Raw genomic sequence first — 6,000 nt, forward strand, 5'->3', positions numbered from 1 at the left:
GTTCTCATTTTTTTGATACATCAAATGAGAAGAATCATAAGAAAGGTAAACAGAAGCTCCTCCTAATCACACTGACATTTTCTACTTTCCACACAGAATTGGGAAATGATTTAGTGTTTTATTCTCTGGACATTTGATGTAAGTTTTGCATAGGACATTCATGGATATTAATGCTTTTCATGTCTAAACTCATACTTCCCCCAAGCAAACACTGTATATGGATACAGACACATATGATATGTAAACATGAAAGTCTAGGTGAAAATTCGTATTTTACTTTAAAGGTTTTGATCACTTTTTATGTGAACAAACTGTATGTGTTTCCAATCTCTCTTTTTGGATTAATTTTCAAAGAAGTTCTGTGGTGTCTTTTCATTGTTGTTTTACTGAAGTATTTCTCTGAATGCATGACTGTATTCAGTCAATTTTTGTAAGCTTCAACTGATAAAGCAGTCATTTCCTTTACATTCCAATATATAACCTGAAAGGCAAGTTTACGTTTTATTACACAACCCTATTCCAGAAAATCTGTCTGGTTGATGCTGCATTATTTTTCATTTTCTCAGCTTACTGAAGTAAATGATTCCAATTTTAACGTTACTTATATGCCAATGAGGCGATGGCAACCATACCAGAGGACTTCTCTGCTAATATAGTTATGAAAACCAAGAATTTTCTGACAGCAAAGTAGCACTAGGTATACAATTTCTTCAGGAATACACCTAATTATGTAAAGACAATCAAACATAATAGATAGCAAGAGGATAAAACCATGATAAAGTTGCAATTAAATACATTGAAAAGCTATAGTAAGGAAGATCTTGGAAATCCCTCAGGTCTTCACTTCAAGGCTTCTTAGATAATTGAAGTAGATACACAAATATGAGACTGAAAGGGTACGTGAGAGTGTATTTTAAAATAATCTTCAGTTTCATCTGTATTCCTCTGAAAACTAGTTTCTGCAAGTAAATCATACACCTTTTTTTCCCCTTTTTCTTTACTTGATCTACTTAAAATGTATCTTTTCCTACTGTGCATATGATCCAGAGTTTTCAGATTGCAGTACAATTTGCACAGAAGACATTGCACTTTGTATTGTCAGTATTTGAGTAGTTTTTCACACACGGATTATTCCATGGGTATCTGGGAAGTGATGGTGGGACCTTTACATCAGAACCTTGTTTTCTTTTTTCTGTTAACTTGTCTCTGAAACCATAAACTATACCTTAACTAAAATCCATACAGGAGAAATCTCTTTTATCTATTTTTTTTTTTCTTTTCTCCACACATTTCACTAAACACTCTCGTCAGTATGCATTTTGTTCTTAAAAGGAAGTTAAGACTTTTTTAGATTCATTTATTATAAACTTTTCATTTACTTCATGATGTAAAGCCTTTTTTTAATAGAATGCTTTAATTGATTATAAGTGTATTTAATCAGATGCATCTTTTTTTTCATCATATTCTTTCCTTTGATCTTCAGGTTATGAATTTCTTCTAGTGAACTGCTTATACAGTAATATTTCAAAGCATTTTGTTCCACAGTCAGAAGTATTTTTATAAGGCTGCTTTTGTGCTGAAATCCCTTCCCTGTTACATGAAAGGACAACAAAAAACACAACTAACATGTTGGATTAATTAGACATTCCCAGTCTTAATGGCATGTTAAGAGAAAGAAGGAAAAGAAAAAATGTCATAGAAAGTCCAGCTAAAGTTGCAAGATAGATTTATCTGCCACTGGTGCTCCAAGGCATCTGCTGACTTTGTTAACATTTAGTCTGATTAGATATGTATATATTTTCACCCTAATATTTCATAGATATATATACACCTAATATATTTTTATGCTTTTTTATATATGTATATATATGTATTTTTTTAACCTTTCAGATTGGAAATATTTGTTTCACTATACATATACGTGTATGTGCGTTACATATATGTGTATGTGTTTGAGTATATATAGTTTCTATTCTGTGAAATACTTGTCAATGTTATTGGGGAATGAGAAACATGCTGATGAATTGTAATGATCCAGCTGGACTGTAAACGCCTTCATCAGCCAGTGAGTGAGCTTCGTCGGGAGCCCAACTTAAATGTCTCTAAGCAAACGCACATAGCATAGGGAATAAGCATGAGGAGTTAGAGGTGTGTGCACGCCTGCAGGGCTGTGATTTTATTGGCATCATGGAAACATGGTGGGATGAATCTTATGACTGAAGTGTAGGAGTTGAAGGACACAGGCTTTTTAGGAAGGACAGGCAGGGGAGATCAGGAGTAGGTGTCACTCTCTATGTCGAAGACCAGCTGAAGTGCATAGAGCTTAGCCTGGAGATGGATTAGGAGCTGACTGAGAGTTTATGGGTCAGGATTAAAGAGAGGGCAGGGACAGGTGATATTACTGTGGGGGTCTGCTACAGGCTGCCTGACGAGGAAGACCAAGAGGATGAGGCTCTCTACAGACAGATAGGAGCAGCCGCACGTTCACATGCTCTGGTCCTCATGGGGGACTTCAACCAGCCCAATAACTGTTGGAGGGACAACACAGCACGGCATCGGCAATCCAGGAGGTTCCTGGAATGCATTGATGATAACTTCCTTCTCCAAGTGATAGAACAATCAACAAGGAGAGGTGCTATGCTGGACCTTTTTCTCACTAACAAGGAGGGGCTGGTGGAGAACGTGAAGTTCAAGGGCAGTCTTGGCTGCAGGGTACATGAAATGCTGTAGTTCAAGGTTCTTAGGGCAATGAGGAGAGCACACAGCAAGCTCACTACCCTGGCCTTCAGGAGAGCAGACTTTGACCTTTTTACGGATCTGCTTGGTAGAGCACCATGGACAAAGTCCTGGAGGGCAGAGGGGCCCAAGAAAGCTGGTTAATATTCAAGAATCATCTTCTCCAAGCTCAGGAGCAATGCATCCAAACAAAGAGGAATTTGGACAAAAATGCCAGGAGGCCTGCATGGATCAACAAGGAGCTTCTGGACAATCTCAAACACAAAAAGGAAGACTACAGAGGGTGAAATCAAGGACAGGTAGACTGGGAATAATATAGAGAAATTGTCTGAGCAACCAGTAATCAGGTTTGGAAAGCTAAAGCAGTGATACAATTAAATCTGGCCGGCGACATCAAGGGCAACAAGAAAAACTTCTATAGATATGTCAGTGATAAAAGAAGGAGTAGGGAAAACATGGGCCCTCTCCAGAAGGAAACGGGATACCTGACTACCTGGGATACAGAGAAGGCTGAGGTACTCAATGACTTCTTTGCCTCAGTCTTCACTGACAAGTGCTCTAGCTGCACAGCCGTAGTCGCAGAAGGCAGAGGCAGGAACTAGGAGAATGAAGAATCACTCAATGTAAGAGAAAACAGGTTTGAGATCATCTAAGGAACCAGAAGGTACAGAAGTCCATGAGACCTGATGAGATGCATCCACAAGTCCTGAGAGTACTGGAGGATGAAGTTCCTAAGCCACTATCTATCATATTTGAAAAGTCGTGGCAGTCTGGTGAAGTTTCCACTGACTGGAAAAGCTCTATTTTTAAAATATAGCTCTATTTTTAAAAAAGGAAAGAAGGAAGACTGAGGGAACTACAGGTCAATCAGTCTTACCTCTGTGCCTGATGAGATCATGGAGCAGGTGCTCCTAGAAACATGTTAAGGCACATGGAAAATAAGGAGGTGATTGATGACAGCCAACACAGCTCCACTAAGAGCAAATCAAGCCTGACAAATTTGGTGGCTGCCTAAGATGGGGTTATAGCGTTAATAGATAAGGGAAGAGTAACTAACATCATCTACCTGACATTCTGCAAAACGTTTGACATTGTCCTGCACTACATCCTTGTCTCTAAACTGGAGAGACGGATTTGACAGACGGATCACTCGGTGGATAAGCAATTGGCTGGATGGTTGCACTCAAAGTGTTGCAGTCAATGGTTCCATGTCCAAGTGGAGACTAGTTCCTCAGGAGTTCCGCAGGGGTCAGTATTGGGACTGGCACTGTTTAAAATCTTTGTCAGAGACTTGGACAGGGGGATCAAGCGCACTCTCAGAAAGTTTGCTGATGATACCAAGCTTTGTGGTATGGTTGACACGCTGGAGGGAAGGGAGGCCATCCAGAGGGACCTTGACAGTCTTGAGAGGTGGGCCTGTGTGAACCTCATGAAGTTCAACAAGGCCAAGTGCAAGGTCCTGCACATGGGTCGGGGCAATCCCAAGCACAAGTACAGGCTGGGCGGAGAATGGATTGAGAGCAGCCTTGAGGAGAAGGACTTGGGAGTGCTGGTGGATGAGAAGCCCAACACGAGCCGGCAATGTGTGCTTGCAGCCCAGAAAGTCAACCGTATCCGGGGCTGCATCAAAAGAAGCGTGGCCAGCAGGTCAAGGGAGGTGGTTCTGCCCCTCTACTCTGCTCTCGTGATTCCTCACCTGGAGTACTACATTCAGCTCTGGGGCCCTCAACAAAAGAAGGACATGGAGCTGTTGGAGTGGGTACAGAGGAGTGTCACGAAGATAATCCAAGGGCTGAAGCACTTCTATGAAGACAGGCTGAGAGAGCTGGTCTTATTCAGCCTGGAGAAGAGAAGACTCTGGGGAGATCTTATAGCAGCTATCCAGTCCTTTAAGCGGGTATACAGGAAAGCCAGAGAGGGACTTTTTACAAGGGTGTGTAGTCATAGGACAAGGGGTAATGGCTTTAAACTGAAAGAAGGCAGATTTTGATTAGATATAACAAAGAAATTCTTCCCTATGAGGATAGTGAGACACTGAAATAGGTTTCCTAGAGAAGCTGCGGATGCCCCATCCCTGGAAGTGTTCAAGGCCAGGTTAGATGAAGTTTTTAGTTTAGATGATCTTTAAGGTCTCTTCCAACCTAAACCATTCTATGATTCTATATGGACATTCTAATTAGTTTTTGTTTAAAAAGTGGAACTGCTGCAGGTTAATATTCCAATTCATGATAAATTGTATCATTTTCCCTGGGCAGGAGATGTAGTTGAGGAGCTCCTACTAAGAGCCTGGTTATTATGAACAGCTCTGTAGTACTTAGAGAAACTCATAGGTACTACCAGAGATTTCACTTTAAAAAATTGTTCACTGTCAAGAATAGTGTATTAACTACTTGAGAGTTTATCTGAACCAAATAATGCAGTAAGATGACTAAAGCATAGATGCCCAAGTTGTGCTGTGCTTAACCTTATTTGAGACAGTTCCTCTACTGCATGCAGTCTATGACACCTCAACTTAAAATCTTTTTCAATTTTATTTCTTTTAGAGAATGAAAATTAAATGAAATTAAACCCCAGTATCTAGTAGTATACTTGTACTTCCTAATTATTGTCTTCGAAAATGTTAAAGACTTACGTCCCTCAATCATTGTACAAAGAATTAAGAATTTGTGCAAATCTCTATATCTACCAGCAAATCCTAATAATTATGTATTGTAGTTGTGCCTCATCTTGCAAATAGGAGCTCCAGAGTTTGTGATCTGAAAACCTCTCTATGTGGAGAAAGAGAGAAATATCCATACACAGTTTCCAGGTTCTGGCTGGAATGCCCTAAGGACTTTTACTGTCCTTCATCAGACACTCCAGCAGGGCCAAGGACTCTTGGTCTTACAGCACATCTACCCTCCTCACATAGATATCTCATCTCTTGTAGTATCACTATGACTGAATGCAGAATTTAAACTGGAAAAACAGCTGGAAGGTAGACTATCCGTATTTTAGGAAGTTACAACAGCAGTTACATTTTCCCTTTCAAATGTTCATTAAATTGGAAAAGGAAAGGAACAGTGATATCACTTTTATGACTGAGTGGTGTTGTAGTTACATCTATATGATGCCATTATTACCATTTGATAAAGGGAACAATATGACCATTAAGAACCATATGACCATAAGAACAATATGGCCTCATGACCTTTTCTGGAGTTACTAGCAGTTCCTCATGAAACATTTAATTTCTACACTCTGCTATCATAGTAGCCTTCTACT

The sequence above is a fragment of the Tauraco erythrolophus genome, chromosome 4 (assembly GCF_009769465.1).
Source record: "Tauraco erythrolophus isolate bTauEry1 chromosome 4, bTauEry1.pri, whole genome shotgun sequence".
In the NCBI taxonomy this organism is placed as follows: Eukaryota; Metazoa; Chordata; class Aves; order Musophagiformes; family Musophagidae; genus Tauraco; species Tauraco erythrolophus.